Here is a 25,728-nt window from a genome sequence, read left to right on the forward strand (position 1 = left end):
GCATCCGTTGGTTGCTTGTGATTTACAGTACTGTGAATGAGAACCAAATCAGATTCTTTTGGGTCAGATTTTGCTCTCCGTTTCTCTGGTACAACTGAACGACATTTGTCCCTTTGTGTCTAACTACTGCGAGACTCAAGGTATTTACCACACTCCCACACAATTAATCTTCTATTAGTACCAGTTGCTGCTGAGAGCTGTAAGTACAAGCACTGATGGGATCACCATGAGCTGGCGCTAGCAGACAACACTCTTTAAGTTAGTCAAAATGAAGCAACTTGCAACCAGAAGGCTCTCTGTTTTAGCTTTTACCTTTCACAGGATCCGCTGCTTTTGAGAGTCTCAATGAGGTGAGATAATGTGATCTCCAAGAAGCCATACAAGTGAGAACTTATTTCAGTAAATATTTTTGGCTACAGCGTTTAGATGATGAGCTGCTTGGAAACCCAATTTCTTTTCCCCTCTATGGAAATAAAGTGATAGAGCAAGGACGGGTTTTTACTCTAGACATTTCTGCATTAAATGTGTGGGTGGGAAATGGTGATCCTGCTGTAAAATGTGTAAGATAACTAAGGTTTGAAGGAGCTGAAGAAATCCCTGGTTTTCATATTTAACAAGCATGCTGACTCTCTCAGCACAAAGGCTTGTGAGGGTGGCCATTTTCAGCATCCTGTTAGAAGCAAACCAAACAAGACCTCTCTTAATATGTAAGGAAAATCAATTTGAATGGATAGCCTGAAATGGCAGTCAGTCAGTAAAAGCCACAATGCCACCAGCGGTGTCTGATAGGATTCCTCAGAGCAGCATGCCTTTGCCACCTGTCTCTGTTCTTTGGAGTGTGGTTCAATCCATTCCGATTCAATTTTGTTTTTATACTTTGAGGGCTTAATAGCCAGTTCCCAATCTTCGCATGGTTGGAGGGTGACATTGTCAAGAACAGGTGCAGCCTGCTGAAATGATACGGTAATGCTTGTAACAGTATTTGGGAGAAGGAAAATGGAGAAGTTTAGTTCCTTCAGGGCAGAACTGGATAAACTGAATTGATAGATACTGGTTCAAAATCAGTTTTTCCCCCTCTTTGGTTCATTTTTCATAAGAGCAGGAGGCTGGCTTGTAGAGGTGGGAGTAAGAAACTGACATTCAAATCCTCGGCCTGACAGTGCCTCACTCTCCGACCTTGGAAATGTCACTTAAACCAAAATTTTCAATACAGAGTGTCTGTGTCCACAGTCAGATGTTTACATAAGCGACCTGATTTTCAGAGGTGAATGCACAATTCCCTTCAGTTCATTATGAGCATCCAGAGCTCTACAATTTAGGTCTTTTTATTTTGTCACCTAAACACAAATAGAGGCACGTCAGGATTGCAAGTCTTAGCCTGAATATGGCTGTGCTTGGCCTTCAAAGGTGCTGAGCACCCAGGATGCTCAGGGAAGTCAGGGGAACTAATCACTTTTGAGAACTGGGTCCCTTTTCCCTTGGTTTCCTTGTGGTTAATTGGAATAGTAATACAGGCCTCAAGGTGATGCTGTGAGGCTTCATCAGTTAGGGCTTGATCCTGAAAGGTACTGAGAATCCTCAGCACCAATGGATGCTAATGGAATCTAAGGCTCTCAGCCCCTGCATGCTCAGGACTCTTCATGGTAAGCATTATTAGTCCACACCTTAATGTTAGTGTCAGAATTACCATCTGCTGGGTCCTTAGACAGTGCCCCTAGTACCTGCATCATGACATGTTGACCACCACCCCGATTAAGAGCCTGAGTGCTCAGTGCCTGTGGTCTCACAACAGCCATGACCCAGCCCCAACTGGTTGGACACACAGCACTCTCATTGGCTTTCTCTTCCTGCTCTACAGGCCAGTTATCCATCTATGCAACAGGCCATTCATTCTTGGCTGTTGCCGACTCACTACCTTGTGGAACCTTACCCTGTCACCCACTGCCTTGCCTGTGTAACCCACACACCTACTGTGTGTGGTTCATTATCCTGTGTAGTAGTGACACTTACAGAGAGAGAGACTGAATGTGGTCTACAGCCTTAGCTGAGAGCCAGCTGGCTTTTAGCTCAAGCTGTAGAGGCTCATGCACTGAGCTCCAGAGATCCCAGGTTTGGTTCTGTCTGTCAGCTTTACACCTACACTTGCCTTCCTGACTTGCTTGCTGGCTCCTTGGATTGGATCTCCCAGCTACTGACTACAGTGAGAACACTGACGGTTGCCTGGGACAGTTTCTGACCATTCAGATTGACTTGCTGGCTCTTTAGCCAAATGCACGCTCTTGACCATGACTCAGGACTGCCTTAGCTATCTGGCTTTTCAGTTAGCCACATTTACAATTAGCATTCCCCACTGCACCTTCAGTTAGGACTGGACAATGCTGGTTTAGTCATAGTGTTTCTTTAAATTTCTGGCTCTATGGTATTTTTCACTGCCTGTTTCACGTAAATGGATCGAACTCTTTTCTTTTAAAGAGACTGTTCCAGCCACTGTGCAAAACCCTCCCTTCCTATGGGTATTTTCACTATCCTTTTCAATTTCTTTTTCCGGTAGTTCACTTAGTTTTCCTTATGCTGCTTCAGTATGGTAAAAAGCAGAAGTAGCAATCTGTCTCTTTCAGAGCAAAAGGATTATGGGGGTCAGATGGTATAAAAGTACTTACGGAATGGAGAATTCCCCAGTAGAAAATCAGTTTATTGACTAAGGGACAGTAGCTGGGGGAGCAGTGCAGGAATACTAAAGAGTGTTGCTGTCATGGTTAACTTTGGATCACTGAGTATGTGAACCCTCCCCTCAGTTTTCAAACCTTTTCTTTGCAAATAGATGTGATCATTTAATAAATGGCAGTCTCCCCTCTGAGTCCGTACTGAACCCATTAATCAAACCAAGAGACTGACTAATTAGAGTAAACAAAGGTCTCATAGCGGATTTAGTAAGAAAAGGAGTGTTAAACCTGGTCAAGCTGCAACGTAGGCAATTGCATTCTGTTCACCTAAGTCATTTATTACCATGTAGATGGTACTATTGGTGCGTATGGTACTTTACAGGCAGGCAACAGGTTTGATTCTCATCTCACTCACAAGCATAGAGCCATTGATTTTAGTAGAGAGCCTGTTCATTTGGGAAACATCCTAGAGGTGTGTAAAAGCAGGAGGAATACCCACCCCTTGCCAGGCACAGCTTCTTGCTGAGAGATTGTGAGCTCTGCTTGGGGCAGATGTTGTCTTTTTATTATTTATCTATACCACAACCCCCTATTAGAACCCTGATCCTTGATTACTGTAATACAAATCTACTATATATTGAAGGGTTTGTCTCTCTGTTCCTCCTTCTGCATGTTCAAGAACTCCTCCTAAACAGTAAGAGCTAAGATCACCAAATTCGATATACAGTTTCCTCTGATCATAACTTAAAAGCAAGATAAGGGTTTGGTTGTGTCAGGAAAATGGGATGTGCCTGGAATGGGATTGCTCGTCATAAAACCACACAGAACAGAGACAGAATCACCAGGTACGTGAAAGAGGCTGGCTGGGAAACATGCCCTCTTCCTCATCTTGGACTGCCTCAACCCTGAGCTTCCTGCCCCCCAGGTGACATTGATGGCTGTTCTCCTTTGTCAGGGAGCAAGGGACAAGTGCACAGTTTGCTGCATTCCTCACTCAATCTGGGGAGTGCAGGGGGCAGACAAACCTGGACCTACCCCAGCCAGGGGCACGCACTCCTTCCCCGGTGGTGTCCACTGGAGCTGCAACTCATCGCTTCTTATAAAACCTACCAGAAGAGAGACAGAAATACCAAGTAAAGTACAGTCCTCAAAACTGGCATAACTGAGAGACTATTGAGAGGGCTGAGGGTGGGCAGGGATTCAGAGCAGGCTTGCAGAGTGCCACCTCTGCCCACTGGCCCAGCACCATTGTGGGTTGGCGGGGGGCTGTGCCTTCCCCACAGGGCTGTCCATGGGAGGAGATGCCTGCTCCTCAGCCATTACACCCAAACTCGAGCTGCCCTTGGAGCTGCCACTGGCAGGGGACTTGTGGCCCTTCCATGACCTCTCCCATTTGTGCCGACTGGAACTGCAGAAACATAAGGAAGCACATCTCACCTGATCCCAATATGCTGCAGCGAGAGAGGGCTAGGATAGTCCTTTCTCACTGGGGCAGCCTGCATCCATAGCCCCACCCCGGCACAATCATTCAAATGAAGCATGTACATTTTCATTTTATTTTCCAAGAACAAAAATTGAGTTGAGGACCTGAGCAATGCCAGGTAAATCTTCTAGTAATAAAAAATGTTAAAACTAGAGAGAGAGGTTAAAGTTATTTATTCTCCTGAGCTTTTTTGTTACTTTTATTATTAAAATATTTTATTTGTCTGTGAGTCAGGAGTTTTTGCATGGTCAATTAGCATTGCAATAGTGCTCATACAAGTCTTCAACTCTGAGCCAGGCCACAAAAATCATGAGAGATGTTGCATACTGGCTTCTTTGTATTTGTTTTATGGCTTTTGAGTCTTTACTGGATACTTGGATTGTGTTTTCAAGCTTTTCTCTGCAACCAGAAGGACTAGAAACTTACTATTTTTTATTTTTTATTAAAGTTGAGAATGTCAATGATCACATGACTCCAGGAGCTTGAAGGATCAAGATCATCACTAAATATTGTAAGATTCCTGGTAACATTGCAAGAGCTGACAACAGTGTCATTGACTGGATTTGCAGAGGAGAGCTTAGAACGAAAAGGAGGTTGCCTTGCACATTACAGGCAGTCCCCGAGTTATGCGGATCCGACTTATGTCGGATCCGCAGTTACGAACGGGGCTTTTCTCGCCCCGGAGGACGGGAGTGGCGGGACGCCCATATGCGCCGCGGTCCGCCACCCCCGTCCTCTGGGGCGAGAAAAGCTACTCCCCGTCTCCCTGGTCTCCAGGGAGACGGGGAGCAAAGCCTTGGAGCACGCCAGGGACAGCCCAGGCGCGCTTGGGCTGTCCCCCTGCGGGCGTGCTCCGCGGCTTTGCTCCCCGTCTCCCGACCAGCAGACCAGGGAAATGGCGAGCAAAGCCGCAGAGCACGTCCGCAGCGGGACAGCCCAAGCGCGCCTGGGCTGTCCCGCTGCGGGCGTGCTCCAAGGCTTTGCTCCCTGTCTCCCTGCAGACCAGGGAGACGGGGAGCAAAGCCTTGGAGCACGCCAGGGACAGCCCAGGCGCGCTTGGGCTGTCCCCCTGCGGGCGTGCTCCGCGGCTTTGCTCCCCGTCTCCCGACCAGCAGACCAGGGAAATGGCGAGCAAAGCCGCAGAGCACGTCCGCAGCGGGACAGCCCAAGCGCGCCTGGGCTGTCCCGCTGCGGGCGTGCTCCAAGGCTTTGCTCCCTGTCTCCCTGCAGACCAGGGAGACGGGGAGCAAAGCCGCGGAGCACTCCCGCAGGGGGACAACTCAAGCGCGCTTGGGCTGTCCCGCTGTGGGCATGCTCCGCGGCATTACTCCCCGTCTCCCTGGTCTGACCAGCAGACCAGGGAGATGGGGAGCAAAGCCTCGGAGCACGCCAGCAGTGGGACAGCTGCGGCGCGCCTGGACTGTCCCGCTGCCCGCGTGCTCTGCGGCTTTGCTCCGCGTCTCCCAGGTCAGCAGACCAGGGAGACGGAGCAAAGCCGTGGAGGACTTGGGCGGTCCCGCCACCCCCGTCTCCCTGGTCTGCTGGGGGGAGGGGGGGTGCAGCTAGTGCCCCCCCTCCAGCAGACCAGGCTTTCCTTGTCTACCCCTGGGGTAGAGCAGCTGGGGGCTGCCGGGTTGGTCCCGCAGTGCCGCTCCGGAGCAACCCAGCAGCACCCCAGCTGCTCTGCCCCAGGCGTCCCCAAGTCAGCCGCTGCTGAAACTGACCAGCGGCTGACTACAGGAAGCCCGAGGCAGAGTTGCTCTGCCCCAGGCTTCCTGGAATCAGCCGCTGATCAGTTTCAGCAGCAGCTGAGTTGGGGACACCTGGGTTTCTTAAGCTGAATCTGTATGTAAATCAGAACTGGCTTCCAGATTCAGCCGTGGTTGAAACTGATCAGTTTCAGCAGCGGCTGACGCCAGATCCGACTTACATACAGATTCAACTTAAGAACAAACCTACAGTCCCTATCTTGTACGTAACCCAGGGACTGCCTGTAATTGAATTAAATCTTTCCTGAAGGGGCAGTATGGAAAAAGTACTTGAGGAGGCCTTCTCTAGTGTCAATTGGACAATATATCTTTTTCTTCCTGTCCTGAACTATATAAACCTAGGAGAATGGAGTACGAAGAGAGGATAAATATTCCCTATATATTCCTTACCTATTTCACAGTCCTATGTTGAAAGGACTATGTAATGATTGTAAAGCATTTTGAGATTCTTGGATAGGAGGAGGTATACAAGTGCAAATAATTATTATTTTTATCAATGTAAAATATGATTCTTTGCATGAAAATCACTACAAAACTATACTGTTTTGATGCTAATCCTGATTTGAAAAAAACCTCCCCACCCTATTATTGCTCAAAAGCTTCAGAGGGGTAGCCAAGTTAGTCTGTAACTGGAAAAACTTAAACAATGAATGGCTTAGCAGCGCCTTACAGACTAACAAAATATGTAGACGGTATCATGAGCTTTTGTGGACACGTTGTATGGCTATGTTTTATGGGGTAGGTAATAGGCTTCCAAAAAAAACCCTCTCTAATCTCCCAAATTCAAAACAAATATCTCTTTGGATAAAGTGTTTCTTCTAGTCCCAATAAGAAGATGACTCATGTTCAAAGCTGGAATATGTGTAAATTCCATTCATTCCTCATTTTACTTTTCCAAAGCTAAATTAAACGGGCCTTAGAAAAGACAGATGTGAGACATGTTACAACTTCTTTACAACTACAAATGCCCTTTTCACAGGAAGTTTTCATTGGTTCTGTCCATGAGAATAACATTAAATAGAAAGAGATGTTAAATTTATGTTCAATAAACATCTAGATTAGCTATTGGCACTCAAACTAACAAAATGCACTCCAGGAGTTGGTTTGTAAACTCAAAATTTCACATACAATATACATAAGCTGAAACCTGCACTAAGCACACACTCTCCAGTAGAGCTAGTAGTGCCTTGTACTGATTTAAGCAACTGCTCTAAAGTTGCCTGAAGGCTTACTGTATAATCTAAGATCTTCTCTACTGAGCATATGAATTTTCATCTCCTTGTGTGTTCACTGTGGCAGGGTTATCTACCACTGGTGATGAAAGACAGCCCAAAGAGAGAGAGAGAGCATAAAAGGGTTAATAACAAAGAGTATCATAATTTTAAAGCCCCTTCTAAACCTTATCTGAGGCAGCACTCCACAGGGTAAGATAGGGAATGAAAAACCAAATGAAAAAAAGCTCTCCTTTCTCTTTCCTTTACATTACCAAAAGTAGACACCTGGGCTTCTTACCCCAGTGGAGTGTTTTTTGTTTTTGTGTTTTAAGTTTTGTTGATTTGCTCCATGAGAAGCCAGCAGTGCTTATCTGTGGACATATACACACATAGCCAATCAAAAGCAGTGAGGGTGAAGCTAATTTATAGTATTTCACAGCATCACATGTTGGCCACAATGAAGTATTGCAGCACCCCATTGAGAAGAATTGGGAAACTGCCAAATACTTGTATGGTTGGCTAGAAGATTAGGACCTTTGAGTTGCTGTTCTGTGGGAAGCCATTGTAGTGACAGGAATGCTTGCATGAAATGTTTACAATAGCCTGTTTCACTAATGCATGGTGAACGGCATGCTGTACCAGCTGCAGTGTGTGCAGACCTCTAGTTTTCAGCCTGGTGTATAGTGCATTCTAGTAGTCAAGCTTGGAGGTCACACATAGATGGATTACCATTCTCTGTCTTGCGCTGTTAAGGAGAACATGCAAGCCTATGTGCATTTCAAACATAATTCACCTAAATCCCTTGTGCCTGTTATCATTTTTCCATATTCTGGAAAATTCCAATTCATTTCTAAGAGCAGATTTCTTTTAAATATTTTGTACCTTAGATTTTGATGTTCTGTATGCCATCCTATCTGGCAACACCTGCTTCAAACCTTCCTTCTCTTACCTGTCAGTACATCATTTCATGCTTCACTAAGGTGTGCAAATTGCAAAACCATCTGTTCATTACTCATGTAGTTATGTAAAATATGAATGAAATATTTCACATCTAAAAGAGTCATTGTCAACTGAATCCAGCTTGTGCAACGCTTTGGATCTAAAGTCTAGTTATTTCCTTCATGGTCCTTTATCTCTGTACAGTACCTATTTAACCAAAGGCACACTTTGCAATTTTGAATCTTGTGTCTCCCTCCCAGTTCATGCCATATTTTCCCATTTTAAAATAGTTGGGGCGGAGGCTTTGCTCTGGTGTGAGATCACATGTCCTAGTGTGGGAGCAAGATTAACTTGCTCTACCTTACAGCCCCTTGAGAGATCTGACACACATTGCAGACATTTTCATTGACAACTTTTTTATAATTTTAATTGAAGAAGTGTTAAATCTCCCTTTCCCCTCAAGCTCTGCTTCCCACTTCCCTTATCTGTCTGAAGGAGTTGTACCTTTTTGAAGCCACTCCCATCATTGTTGCATATATCACTTAGTCCTGGTTTCTACAGCAGCAGGTTAATATCGTTTTCTGTGAGAATTAAATGCTCAGCAAGAATATTCCTGGCTTATTTTACAGCTACAGGGCCCAGACATATGCACTGATAGAGACGTGATAATATTCATCACACATGATTGAATCCTTAGTGGCCCCATATATTTGATTGTAGTAAATGACAGCAGAAAAGAAGAGGGGAGTAGTTTGGCTAAGCAGTGCCACTAAGAATCAGGACCTCATTAATTGTCTCAGAATGATCTGCATGCACTAATTGGATTATTTTTCTTAAGAGGTACAAGATATGGACTCTAGCCAAGATTCTCAGCTGGTGTATATCAATATGGCTTCCTTGATTTGAGAGGAATGATTCTGATTTATGGCAGCTGAGAACCAGCCTCTCTGGTTTTGGAGAAAAGTAAACATTTCATGAATGAAGAAAAATATGATCATCCTTACAGATGAAAGAATCAGAATGCTGTGGAATTTATAATTTTATATGTAAAGACCCATTAAATGTTTAGAAGAAAAACGAAGAAATTCATATCACTTCACTATGTTATTCCATGATTAGGCAGTAACTTCTGCAAATATTCTTAATAATAGTAATACGGAATACTTTAAAAATTGAGCAGTGATTCCATTTCCCCAGTGTTGAGGGTGCTAACAACTGCTGTACCTTAATATTGATTCATATACTATGTATCTTAATTATCTTTGTAGCTTTGATTATCTTGAACTTGGCAAATTGTATTTTTAGGCACAAAGCTCTGTGGCAAGTGAAACTTTTTTTGGGACATCTGGAGATGCACATGCTTGGAAATCTACAATGAACTTGGTGGAATGGGAACCTGTAACATAAAGATATGACGCTGTTTGTAGTTTTTGTGCTTTGCTGGAGTAAGCTTTCACTCATCTTGAAAACATAGGCACGCTATGCCCTATAGTCTAATAAGTCAGGCTAATCCTGGAAACTTAACTTTTACTCAGTGGGCTTTTCAGGAATTGGCTCTCAATAAGTGAAATGTGCAGCTGCATACTGATATCACATTTTAAAACTGCACATGAGGGGCAACTTGGTCATGGTATATATATTTTTTTACTTTCATGTTGTCTGACAGTGAGGAATGGGATAATTATGTTCTAAAATCTGAACAGTACACATAACTATATATGTAGCATGATGTGGACAAGCCTTTGGAAAAATATAAACTGATTTGAAAGAAACCAGTGGTTTGGTTAACTCTGAGTATGTGAGTAATCCCATTGACTGCTGTGGGATTGCAAATATTTATGGGGAGTGATTTTCAAATGTGAGGGCCAACATAGGAGACAGTGGGATGATACTTAACTTTGGTATTTCCAGACTCCAGTGCTTATCTATGCATTTCTTGCTAAAAATTAACATCATTTTTATACAGAACTAGAAGACATACCTAGCGTAGCCCACGTCCTTCAAGATCTTGGTGGGTGTGGAAAGCTCAGGGCAAGAGGGGCCAGTGAAGGCCCCCTCCCTCTCTACTGGCCCCTCCCAGGGAGAGAGGCTGAGGGGGCTCCCAACCTTATGGTCTCCTGGGAAGGGGGGCTGACAGGGAGTCCTTCCCCCAGAACCCTTCCCATGGCGGTGAGGAGAGCCGGCGGGGCGGGGCTAGTAGGGGCTTTCTCCTTACCCCCTGCCCTCTCCCAGGATGCGGGGAATGGCAGGTGCTTTCTCCTTTTCCCCCATCAATCCTAGGGTAGGGGACCCAGCTGGGGCTTTCTCCTTAGCCTCCCCCTCCCACCCTACTCTTTAGAGGAGAGAGGTGATTTTTCCCTTTCCCCTCCTGGGATGAGAGGTGGTCAGTGGAGGCTGTCTCCTGCGCAGGGGGGCCCCACTTACCCAGTCAGATGGCAGGCGAGATGGTGAGCCCTGTCCCCAGCTGGCCACTCTCTTGGTGGTGCAGCTGCCCACGTGGTTACTTTACAGTAGAGCTTTCTCCCCGCACTCGCTGCCACCAGCAGTAACTAGGAATATATCCTCCCTTCAAACAGCCCCTCCCTCTCCATGTCTGGAAAATAGTCCCTGTCCCTGCACTTCCCATTTTCTTGGCACAACCAAAACCTGATCTTGCTTTACGTGAGGAGGAGAGGAAGCAGAATACCACATGTGGTGGTCCTAGCTCTTACTGTTTGGTGGCGTTCTTGAACAAATGGACTCATGGACAGACAGACGCACATTTCTAAAATATACAGACAGATAATGTATAACAAGGATAACAGCTGCACAACATTTGCTAGACTGGCCTGTAATTTAAGACAGAATTGCTGCTTTTTAACTTACCAGTTTGTAGCCATCTGGAATACATCTTTTGCCATCAGGTACAAACAAAAAGCTATTCCTCAGCCCCTATGTTCTGTAGCCTCAAGTGATCCTTGTTATGGGAAATTAACCCTTAAGTCACTGAGCTTCTCAGTCTAACCAATTATAGTGGGAGTTAATATCAGTCTGCAGGTTTATGCTCTGTGATTTGCAGGTTGATACAATGTGAGCTTTGTTGGGCCAGCTCTGATATTACAAAATTATTCCAGTTACAGAAAGCTGGAAAGCTGCTAGTGTTTGCTTTGCTAAACAAAGCAAACTGTAAGTCAGATTATGGCATTCTAACAGGTGGTGGTAGGGGGGAAAGCTGGTTTAACATAGCTCTTTTTATTCACCCTGGTATAGTTCAGAAATAATAAAAGCTGTTGTAGAGAGTAAACTCTTTCTTAATACAAGCCTTGTGTGGAACCTTCTTTCAAACATGAGTGTTGTTTAACAATATGAATCGCCAGCATGAGAGCTGTGCTGAGCAAGGGTGGCTTTCCATTAAGAAAATAACTTTGCTGGCTTTATTAATGTTTGTTTAATTTATAGTGTTACAGTCATTGTTCTTAAATACTCTTATCCATTTGCTTTATCTCCTAAGAATGTCTGTATCGGGAGGGCAGGGGGGTAGTGGACTGGAATTTTGAGCCTCTTCTTCTTTGAGCCTGTCCCTGTTCATGAGAGAAAAGCTCTTTGCCTTTCTCAAACATTCCAACCCCATGCCTGCATCTCACTGCAGGTGTACATTTTTTTGAATGTGGCTTTTCTAGTTTCTTGGAAGACATTTGTGAGAGGGGAATAAAGGGAGGGAGAAGAAGGATTCCTTGTCTCCTTAACAAGGACAGAACATTATGACCTTTTAAAATTTTAGACAGGAGTCTATTTTAATCCCTTTAATGCCTTGGGACATTCTACATACCTCCAGTTAAAGGGAAACGTGTGACTCTAGAGCCATGCATTGAATGTTTTGCCCAGACAGTAGAATTCAACAGGATCATTTTTACATGGACTAGCCTGGGGTGTGGGCACAGCTGTGGCATGGGAGAAATCTAGTATGTGTTTTTACAAAATGACTTTGTTGTTTTATTTTGAAGAGGCTTGTACATTTTCTCTGAGCAAGCAGTCTGGGATGTATATTTGTGGCTCCAATTATTCTTAGTTTTCTATTAAAGGATCTGGCTTTGCAGCCCATTTCACATGCATAGTCACAGTAATGTACATGTACTCTCCATACTCCACCCCCGAAATCTCAAACAGTGGAAGAATAGCCAAACCTTAAAACTTGATGTTGTCTGACAATGAAGAATGACATAGTCATATTCTAAAATCTGGACCAGATTCTGATCCCAGTTGTACTGGAGTAACTCTCTTGGGATTGTTAGTTATTCAGGATTTACACTGATATAAAGTGAGATCAGAATCTGATGCAATGACCACAGAAGTTTTTTGGATGATATTTAGTTGAATTTATCGATTCAAGCTATATACATGCAAACTGTATTCACTAAAATGATACATTGTTTAATTTACACCATAGTGATGGGATTAGTTCAATTCCTCAATACTTACAGCTCCAAAATTCTTTGAGAGATTTCTAGTAATACACTGTACAGACTCACTATTGCATAGTGTAGAAAAGAATGTTGATCAATGGGTTTTCCATGTGTTAAATATACAGTGGGATTCAAGTCTCAATGATCATTTGGCTCTGGGGGGGAAAAAGTTACTTTCCAAAACACTTCGCTGTAGATGCTGATATTGTTCACATCTGACTGACTCTAGTTGGTGAGGCTGCGAAGACGAGGTTGCAGGTAGTTTTTGACATTTTTTTTTTCCTTTACCTGGATAGGAAAATTTGTTTCACCATTTGAACTGTTGTCCATCTGCAAGAAAAGAATGTTATAACCTGTGGGACTCCCAGCTGGATTTAGTTATTATAATCCGATGAACCAGTGTAGGTATTAAAATATTGAGTAGAACATGTTCTGCTCTTGCTTTAGTGCTTATGCCTTATTTCAGATATTCAGGTTGTTGTTAAAATCGAATAAATATACTCTGCACTGTGCAAACCCAAAATCAGGTTTCCTGTTCCAAAGAGTTTACAATCTGAGGTAGATTACTAGTAGTAATAGTATAGTAACACCTCAAAAGGATAGTCAAACACTGGAATAAATTGCCCAGGGAGGTTGTGGAATCCCCATCTCTGGAGATATTTAAGACTAGGTTAGATAAATGTCTATCAGGGATGGTCTAGACCGTATTTGGTCCTGCCATGGGGGCAGGGGACTGGACTCTGACCTCTCGAGGTCCCTTCCAGTCCTAGTGTTCTATGATTAAGTAAGATGAGGGCCTCATTGTGCCAAATGCTGTACAAACACATAGTAAGAGACCACCCCTTCCATGAAAATCTTATAATCTATGTAGATCAGACAGAATGAGGTAAGGAAAATCAAAGCAAATATGGTAAAGTGACTTGCCCTTGGGCACACAGTCAGGGAATAAAGGTCAGAGGCAAATCTGGGAATAAAATCTTTCTCTCTTGAGTATCAGTCCAGTGACCCATCTTTTGGACCATTTTGCCTTAAAAGAAGGGACGAGATTGAAGAGATAATGTTAGTGAAGTAAGAGTAAGATGAAGTTATGCCTGGCTGCAATAACCCTGAGAAAGGGCTGTGAAGACACTTGACAGTTAGAAATTGCTTCAGGCATAGGAGGCAGCATGATAGAAAGTACAAAGCCAGAAGTGTGATGTAAGGAGATTTAGGAAACAAGAAAGAAAAAGGATTGGGCAGGAAATTCAGCAGCATCAGCACCACATATTGAATTGAGAATCCAGAATCCCAATCAATATAGGGGTTGTAAAAGTACCAAGAATCATAAACGAATAGTAGCATTGCAGAGATAGTAGTGACTTTAGTCTTAGGCCTATTTTGTTTCAGTGGTTATTTCGTGACTAATTTATGTGTATGTGTTGCTGCTGTAGCTGCTGTTGAACAGACCACCTGAAACATTCCAGTGAGGGGGAAAAAAGAGCTCTATGTAGCTTGAAAGCTTGTCTCTTTCACCCGCTTGAACTCTTGTTCCCAGATCACAGTTGGTGCTGGGAAGTCTTTACTGTTAGACCAGATTGAGGTGAAAATACAGGGCTGGGAGAAAACAGTCCTCAAAGAAGAGACTCGGACCAGAATATCTTAAATTGATTCTGAAGCCACATGCCAAAATTGAATGGATTTTTTTTTTAGCTGCAACAAACACCTATCCACATTTTTGTGAACGAGGCAAATCAAATTTCGTTAGGCTCCTACTGGTGTCTTCTACACATCTGTAACTCTGGGTTCCCTTTGTTGCAATAGACAGTCATAGCTCTTCCTCTGCAGCAAGGACCTGGATTCGAGTGAGGGTGGAGATCACAGCTGGCTCTGGCACAGGGTTGAGAGGCAGTGATGGGTAGCTGTGGGAAATTCTGCATAGGTGTTGCTCATGTTACACTTACACTGTGACTGGAAGACTTCATTTTCTATCAATGTTTCACTTTTCCTGGGCATCATATTTAATATTTGGAATAATCCAATTTCAGCTCTTCAGAACTACTTCACAATATGAAGAAGAAACAGAGAACCCAATTGCAGAATGAACAGACTCTTTGGCTACCAGTTTTGTCAGCTGAGGTGTAAAAATTCCTATTTCCCCCTTACCTGATGTTTAAAGTATGTTAGTCTGTTTGATGTTTTCCCTGTAAGAAATGTCACTGGAACAGCACTTGCTCCTCTTTTATAGATCTCCATTTTTAAAATACATTGTAGAGGATAGTAAAAAAAGCCCCACAAAAAAACAGAATATGAACAATTTGAAAGTGAGAGTTGAGGTTGTAAAAAAACACAGGTCAGGATTTTGACAAGTTGGCATATCTCCTTCCATATCTATAACCTTATCACTGATGAAAGATTTTTTTCCCCCTAGACAGTCCCCTGATTTATGGCAGACTTTTTATACATCCTATTTTGATGCATAGCTCATCCTTAAACAGAGGATGGGACTGTGATTAATAGACTTCAGTGGCTGTGCTGCAATTTACATAGGATTAGTATTTTAGGAGAACAGTGTGTGAGATTTAAGTAGGAGTAGGATACATCGCAGCGGTTTGTCCTTCGCTGTCAGTGAAGCAATCATAAGTTCATTTCTTTAAAGAAGCTCTAGGCCAAATGTCAAGAAAAATTAAATCAAGCAGTGATGTAGTCCCATGGGGAACATGTATTTCAATTGTGAAGTATTCATGGATGTAATCTGTCATCCTGTAGGTTGTGACTTTTGGGTTAATTTTCAGGCAGTTTGGCCTTGTAACTGCTACTTGTTAAGAAATTTGGCTATGATAAAAGATCCTTCCTTGTTTCCTTCCGTCCAGTTCGTCCTAGATTTTATAGGAATAGACAAATCCTCTGTGATACAGCATCTTTAGTGGAGGGACATCTGCCCTGTCAATCACTGAGCAAAGACCCTAGAATCTTTGAGAACTTTGGCTTCTGAAGAATCACATTGGATGAGGCTTATCCAGATTTGGAAAATGAGGTTCCTTTTATGGAGTATTACAAGCATCACCACTATTTATATACATAAGCTAAGGAGGGAACACTAAAGGCATTTTGGCTTTACGGTTGCAGGATCCTGTACAAGAAGAGGAGGAAGTGGCACTTACACATTGCTTGATCTTTGGGCTAGAACTGGCCATAGTAGAAAGACAGAATTTGTAGCAAAATTTCAAACATGAATAGTTAATTCCAGAGCCATTTGAAACCAGTGAACAGACCCCACTGACTTCAGTAGGCTTTGAAACCCCATGCAGGAAGATTTCCATTGATAGATTCAAAGCCCAGTTTGTAATCTGTTTCTGAGAAGTGCAATGTACCAGCTACTACAAGTGAACTCGGCTTCAGTGGTAAGGGTACTGTGCCTCCCAGGACACTAATTGTTGTGGCCAGAAGTCACCATTGTGGTGTCCTGACAGGTTTCTTGCTCTGTCAATGAGGATAACCGTTCGGCTGTGTGAGTGTGTGCTTCACTTTGTGTTGTTTTGACTTTGCACAAATAGTCAACACAGCAGACCCTGAGAGAGCCCCGAGAGACCAAAAAATCAGGTGAGAATCAAAGGCACCCAACAAGGTTTATTGTCATATGAAGTACAGTTGTCAGGAGACTCTACCAAACCACTACGCACCCCCAACAATGGACCAGCTCAGTCAGTGGGAGGTCCCACTGCCTCCTAGGCCGGGAAAAAGACAGTCTCTCCAAGACACAACTTTATATACGGGTACAAACAAGTTACACATCACTCCTGCCATGTCAGGTTGCCATCCTCTGACATTACTGTAGATACACCCATCCTCTTGCAGCTGGTGGTTTGATCAAAATATTTCTATTCATCATGCTGCCATTTTAGACCTTGTCCTGAACCCAGGTCAGTATGCCCCTCTTATCTGTGGGGAGTGTGTGGGTACCAAGATGCTTCTTAATGAAGTTTTCTTATCCTTCCTCTGGAACGTGCTTTCAACCTGAGCATACAACCAATTAGTGTTTTACACCTGTACCCAATACTAATTAGTGTTTTACACTATCAGCCTGTTCTTGTCAAATTCTGTGAACAGGGGCCTGCCTCTTGCTTACAACTTAGATTTACTTTGTTAGCAAAGTCTTGACTACTGTTGGCTAGGCCTCAGGCCTCACACTAGGCCAATGCTACATGGGTTTCTCTTTCAGGCCCTAATCCTACTACACTAGTCTTTAATTGATTCTTTTGCTGTGAAATGGACGGGCCTCATATTTCTCCACAGTCCACTAAAGCATTGACCAAATGTATTTTTGGGGAACGCGGGGGGGGGGGGGGGGGAGAAGCCATAGTTCTCATCAGCCTGATTTATCCCTCAAGCATTGTAGATGTGGGTTTATAGCAGTAAATAGTCAGTGGCATGCAATTCACACTGGGATCAATGGGAGAGAGATGGGTAGTGAAGGAAGGAGGACAGAATATGCCACTCCCTGATAATAAAAAACAGTCATTCATATTAAGTGTTAGCCCTATTATAATGGACTATTCCCCAGTCTTAAATACTATGGAAAATGTCCGGGGAGATTCTTAGTGACTTCACTAAGATGCAGGACTGAACCCAAAACATATAGGGTATGTCTAGACTATATCCCTCTGTCGACAGCCATAATGTTCTTCTGGTGAGATCCCATCCTGTATAGTACATTGACATTTTTTTGGATGGTGTCAGATGACTGTGGCTGTTTATTGCCTTTAATTACAAACATTCGTAAGTTTTGTTATCCCACTAGCCGTGGGCACTGATGTGTGGCATTCAAATATCCATGTCACGCTCAACATATTATTTGATTATTTTGAGGTGCTACACTTTGAGAGCTCATATCACTCAAGAAGGGAACCTGTTCAGATGCAAATAGGTGTATATTGCCTCACGACAAAACAAATGCATGTCTGACACAAGATTTTTCATTTTGGAAGGGTCACAATGCTTTTATCTTCTGCTGTTTTCATTTTAGAGATAAGAGTCCTGATTTCTAAAGGGCTCTAAATCAGCATCACTCCTTTGACTTCAGAGGCATTATGCCGCTTTACACCATCTGAGGCACTGGCCTGTTATTGTGCCCTCAGATGAAAAGATCTGAATCCAGTCAGGTCTTTCATGGGATTTTGATAACATCACAGACATGAGGGACCAGATTCTGCTGTCAGTTACACGAATGTAAATCCAGACTAGCATCGATGGGGTTACTCTTTACACCAAAGTAGCTGAGAGCACAATTGAGCCCTTCGTATCTGAAACCAGAAAACATGAACAAAACAGACCACAACAAATTAGGGAGTTCTGAGTCACAAAAATGTCTAAATAATTTCACTGTGTGATCCCTAACACAAATGTTATAAAGTAAGCAGGTTGCACTCAGGTCCATGGATGTGCAGGGCAATTGAGATAGTTGCCCTAGGCCTTGGCAATTCAAAAGAGTCTGAGGCTCCTAGCCATTGCTGTTGCTATCATGGCAGCAGCAGCAGCCAGAGCCCCAGGCTCGTTCAATTGCTGCCAGGGTCCCAGACAATGCTGTCCAGGTGACTCCTAGGGCTGGAAGCCAGCCCTGCCCCCTTCCTCTCGAGGATCTACCCCTTCCGGGACCATGGAGCTGGCCCCACCCACCTTTCCCATTGAGTCCAGCATTTCTGTCAGCCCCCTGGTTGCTCTGAGTTTTGAACAGAAGAACAACCATACAGAACAATGGCAGTTAATAACCCTTTGTAGCATATACATACATACTAATTTTGCTGGCAATGAGAAATCAGCTAGCATTCTCAGGGCTAAGCTGCTGCCAGACAGCTTCAACTTGCTCAGCTGGCACTTACGTATCTGGTAATCCAAGCTGACACTTGCCAAGGCAGTATTACGAGGGGTCACTTTATGAGCGGGTGAACTGCTCCTGATCCCTTTCCACAACACATTGTTGTAGATCAGTCAGAGATGTGTCATATTTTCCCCCACCCTTCCATGTACATTGAATAAACTGTCTCATTTTGAGCAGAGGAAGGAAAAGTCTACTCTTGAGCTCTCTTTGTATTTCCTGGCATCTTCCTTTATAGTATGTCCCAAAAGATCATGCAATATATTATGGGAGCTTTAGGGACCAAAGTACTTTGGAAAGCAGTTGTTACTTTAGGGAATAGTTCTGCATTAATAGGAAAATGAGTTGGATAATGGAAGGGTCTTTTCTATTGTACTGAGCAGAAGTTTTCATTGAGCTGTCCACACAAATAGCCAGAACTTTTCCTTGTGTGGCTACAGTTGAATTAGAATCCATTTACTTGTATGAGTAGTTCACATTGTTCTTTCCAAAGTGCATTACTTTGCATGGGTCTACACTGAATTGCATTTACTATCATATTACTCAGAGACCCCACTTTATTAGGCTCTTCAGCAGTTTTTCAGACACCTCTGGACTTTAACCTGAATAATTCCATATCCTCCATAATCTATTATTAAATTATTATAGATCATTCATATATTAAATCTCACCACCCCTTGTACGAAACCTTGGGACTTCCATTATTGACCTTTCATATGGAGAATGACCACCTAAAGTCTATTCTTCATGTGCTACATTTTTAACCAGTTTCTAATCAATGGCAGAATTTTCTCTTTCGATTGCTTCAATAGCTTTTTGTTGGTTGCTAGTTGTTAGGGCCTATACCCCAGGTGGGAACTTCAGCCCCAGGGGCCAGATGTAGCCCCCAACTTGCCTGGATCAGCCTCCTGAGGCTCAGAAATGGGGAACCCATGCTGGTGCTCTAGCCACCCACCTGCAGGGCTGGAGCAGACAAAATCTACTAGCCTGGGCCCGTCTAAGCTCTGGTGTGCAAGGGAAATGTGGGAAGTGTCTTTCTCTTCTCTGTCAGAAGCTTCCCACTTTGCTTCTCACTTTTATGCAGCCCCTGACTGATATTTCTGTGGGTCATCAGCCCCTGACCCAAAAAAGGCAAAGGCTATTGAAAGACTGAATATCTATTGTTTGTCCATTGCTTTTTCATTCCCTTAAAGAATTATAGTAGATATTAGAGAGGCAAGATTTTGCTTTACACTAGTTGTTCTATGGTTGTCCCTCTCATATCTTATTTATACAGAGAAACAGATCCTCATTTGCCATTAGTCATCATCATTCTGTTGACTTCAGTGCTCCTATCACAGCACTTATTTAGAAATCGAACACTCTTCCTCTGACTTTCCTTACTCCTTGTTTAATGAGGGTTACAGGAGTTGGAGTAAGAAGTCCTCCTATTTGACAGTATTTTGACACTTTCAAAATAGCTGCCTGCTGTGTAGATGTGGACTGAGTTATTTTGGAATAGTGCTAGTTATTTCAAAATAGTGTTGCTGTGTAGACATAGCCTTATAGACATAAAGCTAATTGGTAGACCTGATTTACATTTTTTCAGTTTTGATATTTAAAATATTTCTCCCCCACAATAGAAATGGTATTTTTTTTAAATGGGGGGGGGGGGGGCAGGAGGGGAAATGTACCCTCCCCCAAAAATTTCACCCTTTTTACCCACTCAGTTCTTTTTACTGGTTCCTAATTATTATGATCAGCCTTTGCCATATTGCTAAAGGTCAATACTACCCTCATATCCTCTGGCATTCTATTCTATTTAGGCTCTTATACTGCACTCATCACTTAGTATGAGCGCCTTCAAGTAGGGCTCTAAGCTACTTGATTAACATCTATTTCCTTATCCTCCCATAAGGGAGATAATTTTATACACAAACTAATTTGAAATATTGATTGTGTTTTTAAAATCTAAATTCATTCCTTCATCTCTTTATTATCTGCACTATCATTGTGCAGAGGAGGCCCCATCATGGACCAAGAGTCCATGGTGCTAGGAGCTGTATAAACACAGAACAAAAAGGAGGATCCTGCTCTAAACAGCTTACAATTTAAGTATGGGACACGAGAAGGGTCCTGAAAAACTGATGGAGTATGAGGAAACAGTGAGACACTAATGGTCAATCTGATAGACAGTGGCTTCAGGGAGTTGCCGAGTTAGTCTGTACAGGATAAACTTAAAAAACAGCAAATGGTCTGGTAGCACTTTATAAACTAACAAAACATATAGACGGTATCATAAGCTTTCATGGGCACAGCCCACTTCTTCAGATGACAGGAGTTATGAGTTTAGGATGTGCAGACCCAAAATAAATAGGGAAGCGGGGAGGGGGGGGAAATGAAAATATCAAAGGGAAAAACAAGTAAGCACCTGAAGATTGGATAGTTAAAAGGAAGCAGATACGGATCAAAGGGAACTAACACAAGAATCCACGCAGAGAGCTGTTGGCACCTTCATTGAATGTTAGTTTGGTAATGTCCCAGCCATCCTTTGTCCCGATTGAGGAGATGATGATCAGAGTGAGAACTGAATTTGTGGATAAATTGTAATTCCAGTGCCTACCAGTGCATTTGACTAGTAGAACTGGTCAGCATACCAGCAGCCAAGGTTTTTATAAGCATCATGGGAAAGGAAAGATTTGAGGAGGGATTTGACAGAGCACAACAAGAAGGGGCACTGGACGTATTTATGAGGAGTACCTCCAAGCATGTGCGACTTGAAAGTGAAGACAAGCAGCTTATGTTTGATGCGTTGGAGAAGAGGGATGCAAAAAGAGGAATAATATAGTCAAAGTGCCTGGCTAGGAAAATTATCCTTGCTGCACTGGATGGATCTGAGCAGGGAAAGACTGCATTTACCAAGGCCATGGAATAGACGATGTACTAATGGGAACTCAAGATGAGTGGCTGAGAGTTTACTTGTGTAGATGGAAAGGAAAGGTGGTGTCCGAGAGCTGTTTTGTAGAAAGAATCGTCAAGACTTAGGACATAGCCTAATGTGGGGACCTAGAGAGAAGTCTGAGCTGAAGATGACTCCCAGGTTGTGGGCTTCAGTGACAGGAAGAATGACTGTCTGCCCACCGTGATTGAGACGGGAGTTTGTGGAGAGTGAATGCGGTGGAGGAGGGGAGGAGAAAGGAGAGATTAAGAGCTCTGGTTTAGCTGTGTTGAGTTTGAGCTGGCTGCTACAAATCCGCAAGGAGATGTCTGAGAGACAGATATTTTAGTTTGGACAGAAAGTCCTTGCAGCTTTTAGATGAATTATACCTCATTCCCCATGACACACTGCAGTTTTAATGGTCAGCTTCTTCCTATTTCTGACAGTGCCTCTACTTTATTACCTGCAAAAAATAGCTCTGGGGATAGAAATTTCCTTATTTTCATCCATGCAAAGAAGTCATAAACTTTAATATCACTGGGCCATAGTCTTTGCAGCGTTTTACAAGGGTGAAAGATGGCTACTCCTGTTTCCTTTCAGCAACTCTGCACACAGGAAAACATAACAAGGAATAAACACATTCTAGTGTTCGATTAGTCTTTGTAACTGTAACCCATTGTCTTTTCCCCAGTCGTCCTCCTCTTTGTATTCTCCACCTGACTTTTCCATCTTTCTTCCTTACAAAGCCTCCAGTTCTCTTTCCCTTAATTCCTCTTCCCTACCCATCTGTTTCCCAGTTCCCTAACTGATTTCCCTAATCTTTCCCTATTCCTCCCAGCAGCTGTGCTTCCTCTTTTCAGCTTCTCTCTTCTCCATCTCTCTCTCTCCTTTATTTCATAGTGGGGCTGTAGCCCACTACAATCTCCCATCTCATCTGTCTCCTCTTCTCCTTCTCTTCCTGTACCCCCTTCTGTGGTCAGGGGTGATCTCCAGTGGCATCTATCTAGCCATCCCAGACACCTGCTGTAATTACATTGGGCTCCCAAGCACAACCACTGGGTGTTTTCAAAGGTCTGCAGAATGTTTATTTCCTTTCAGAGCTTGATCTTGCAGGGGTTTATGTGATAGATGGCACATCCTCTAGGCAGTTAGGATGAAGCTTTCAGAACCAAAGTAATGAGTGCACTACTACAAATAATAAAGCTGTCTATGGTGCAGAAGATTCAGCAGAGTAATGTAGTAATTCCAGTTCACTGTACTGCAGCAAACCAATTCAAGTATTACTAGTGGTATGGTGGCAAGAAGTGCAGGATTTGTTGGCTTTTTTGAGCCCTGGAGGTCTTCCTTCTAAATCGTGCCCAGTCCTGATTCAGCTTGGCTCATGAAATTCAATGAGATTATAGGCTAAAGCTGTACCACTATAGTGCGTGGCCCACTGTTCTGCCAAAAGCAGCATTGGGAACGGAACCAACTTCTCTCAAATCAATGACATCTAGCAGCTTATTCTCTGCTTGTGGGGCAACAAGAGTGCATCTGTGTATTTCTTTGTTTGTGTTTTCTTTTGAAAAGGGTCAATTCAGAGTTCCAAACTCATTTATGTAGCTCTGTGCATATTGATAAATTAGTGGTGAATGTGGCTTTCGTGATAAACACTCAGAGCGGATCTGCTATGTCACTTTATTATTTATAAAGAGTTTGGGGATTCTTTCCAGGCCATATGACTCACAACTTTGAAGTCAAAGATTCAGCCTCTTCTTCACTCAATGGAAGCTTTCAACTGCAAATCCTACTTGTACATTCAGGGCTAAAATCTTGTCTATTGAAAGGGCCGTAGCTTCAAAATGTAGTGAAGCTTTGTTAATGCTTCATTTCCTGCAGTGAATCATTTTGCCTATGAAAGTGTAAGAGCTGGGGATGTTCAAAAAAACCCCAAACCTCTCTGTGCTGTGGAATGGATTATTTTCTCTTACTTTGGATAACTTTATACCATGACAGCAATAAAATGCAGTGATATGGAATAATTATGTGTTTTAAGCCTTTCCAATTGATATACTGTTGGGTAAATATATGCACTTGAATTCACCTGAGTGACTTTGGACAGCAAAACACAAGAACATTATGAATAAAAGAAACACTCATTTAGATTTAGATTATGGGGTATATTAACTACATTTACATTACTGTCAGGCTATATTCAAGATTAAAGTAGAGACATTGACAGAAAAGTGATTGTAAAAATGACATTATGGGACTGCATAATTTGTCGTCTCCCAATGGCTTCTATTATCACATTTGCACATTTTCCAAGTCCAAAGGTGATTTTTCTAGATGCCTTAAAATTTAGGCCGAAGTCAGAAAATCAAGCTCTGTTCTTTTCTACGTCTAGCATCACTTACTGGAAGAAAGGGTGCTTTAATTGGAAACTGACTGACAGCTTGGTTAGTGATGTGTGAGAGAGAGAATAGAATCCAGCTCAGCTTCTTCCTCTATTGTCTTTTGAGTGCTAGCAATATTAAAAATTTGACTTGGCAAAATAAACTGGAGGACACAAAAATGGCAGATATGACGAGTAAAAAAATGCCATTTTTTCAAGGTGATTGTTCTGCCTACACTTTAAAATTAAACACTTTTTTAACTCAAGCCATTGGACTCCCTGTATAAGGCTATAAATTGTGAAGAGGTGTGGGAGAGAATGCTGTACCATAGATCAAGAATGTGCCTAACATATTACTATTTGCCTATTTTCTTCTATTTTTATGTTCATAAATCTATAGCAGTAATAACAAGTACAAATGCAATTCAGATGAGAAATTCATAATTAGAAAATTGAGAAATAAGATCTTATTAACATTTTGGACATGTCAAATAATACTATTTACTGCACATAATATTTTTCACATTATTATTAGTTACTACAGAATTAGCTGCTTCCAGAAAATAGCTATATGTAACTGCTAAAGAGATAGAAGAGTAATCTCCTTGTACAGCTAGAATCTTTGCATTTTGACTGTTCAGGATTGTTTCAAAGGTACTTTTGTGACTTTTTTTTATTTCTTTTTCTTTGTATCTTGAAAATAATAAAAGAAATGTCTGGAAAAAATGTTTGCCGGTCCAGAGGCAGAAAAGATAATGATGTGGAAAGTTTTTAAATGAAGATGAAGGCAAAGAACACTGGAGGATTCATGGTGGGAGAAGGCACCAAATCAGGAAAAGGTTGCGGCTGAGTTCCTCTGTGAATATAACATTAAAATCGTATGGGATTATTTTATCTGCCCAGATATGTTGGCTATAGAGCTGCTTTTAAAAGAAAAAAACTTGATGAAGGAATGATTGGGTAAAATTCTGTGTTACATAGAAGAACAGATAGTAATGATTCCCTCTACTCTTAAGATCTATGAAAATACTGTTTCTGAAGCTTTGTTTGCAAGATTCCCCAACTTGACCATGTAAATAGTAATAAGACTAATCCTCATTCCGTGAGCAAAGCCCAAGGAACTGGTTTTGGTGCATCACTTTCCGCAAGGGTTGAAGGGAAAAGGAACTTCCTCTTTCCTCACTAGCAGGTTGTAGAACATCTACACAAGCTCCACATAGCTGCTAGGACAGTATTATTTCAGTCTCCTATATGGCAGTTGCACGTGTTTTGGCCAGTGGATTTCTATAATTTCAGAACCCTTAGTCATTTCTCCAGCTCTGTTTCCCTGCTATCCAGTCCCACTTGATCCTCTAACACTTCTCTCTGCTGTTGTGGTGCACAGGAATGGGAAGGTTTGATACAAATATTCTTCATAGCTATGTTCCATTCTTTCATCAGAACCTTGCTAATTCTGCGAACTATGAGGACTTCTGCAGCCTTTTTTTGTAAATTGGAAGATTCAATCTGTGTCTAGTTTTGGCTAAGGATGTATGAGTAATTAAATTCTCATGCCTATCATAGGCCTCTCAGCAGTGATTATTAACAAGGATACTTAAGAGTGCCAATCTTGGAGATGGCAATCCTCACTCTTATTAATAAAGGGATGGGTCATGTCCCATAGGCATTCGAAATCTGGTGGAGAAACATTATTCACCTATTTTTAATGCTGCCTGGAGATAGGAACAGCAGTAACATTGCATCTACCTAAATGCATTGTACAGGTCATGTCTTATTATTTAAGGCACCAGATCAGTGACTACACCTCTTAGGTGCAAAAGTCTGCTACATTTAATGAAAGTTTTTCCTTATTCTTATGAGTATTTTTAAATGGCGTTTTATGGATATACAGGGCTAATTTCTCAGAGTTGTTGCAGAAGTGCAAATTGGGACAGAATTTTGTCCAGTCTGATTTTCTTTTTTCTTTGATTAATTTGTTTGCTTTTAACCGTGGAAATCTTAAAGCTTAAAGCTGTCACAATTGCCTAGTAATTGAGAGAAGTGACATTATCCCCAGTTTATAAAAAGGAGAAACTG

General features: G+C 42.5%; 1 protein-coding gene and 1 long non-coding RNA gene across 8 annotated transcripts in view; one reads left to right on the forward strand and one right to left on the reverse strand.

Annotated features, from left to right (window-relative positions):
• The window catches only part of LOC106732360 (uncharacterized), a 55,535-nt gene extending 44,543 nt beyond the window's left edge, over positions 1-10,992 (reverse strand). Inside the window, exons 1-2 of the long non-coding RNA XR_012904394.1 lie at positions 10,934-10,992; positions 3,699-3,769 (exon numbers count right to left, since the gene is read on the reverse strand). This is a non-coding gene — a long non-coding RNA (uncharacterized LOC106732360). The remainder of the gene's footprint in view (positions 1-3,698; positions 3,770-10,933) is intronic.
• The window catches only part of SORCS2 (sortilin related VPS10 domain containing receptor 2), a 929,896-nt gene that overhangs the window by 228,143 nt on the left and 676,025 nt on the right, over positions 1-25,728 (forward strand). The gene's annotated exons all lie outside the window — the stretch shown is intronic.

This window comes from Pelodiscus sinensis, chromosome 5 (assembly GCF_049634645.1).
Source record: "Pelodiscus sinensis isolate JC-2024 chromosome 5, ASM4963464v1, whole genome shotgun sequence".
In the NCBI taxonomy this organism is placed as follows: domain Eukaryota; kingdom Metazoa; phylum Chordata; order Testudines; family Trionychidae; genus Pelodiscus; species Pelodiscus sinensis.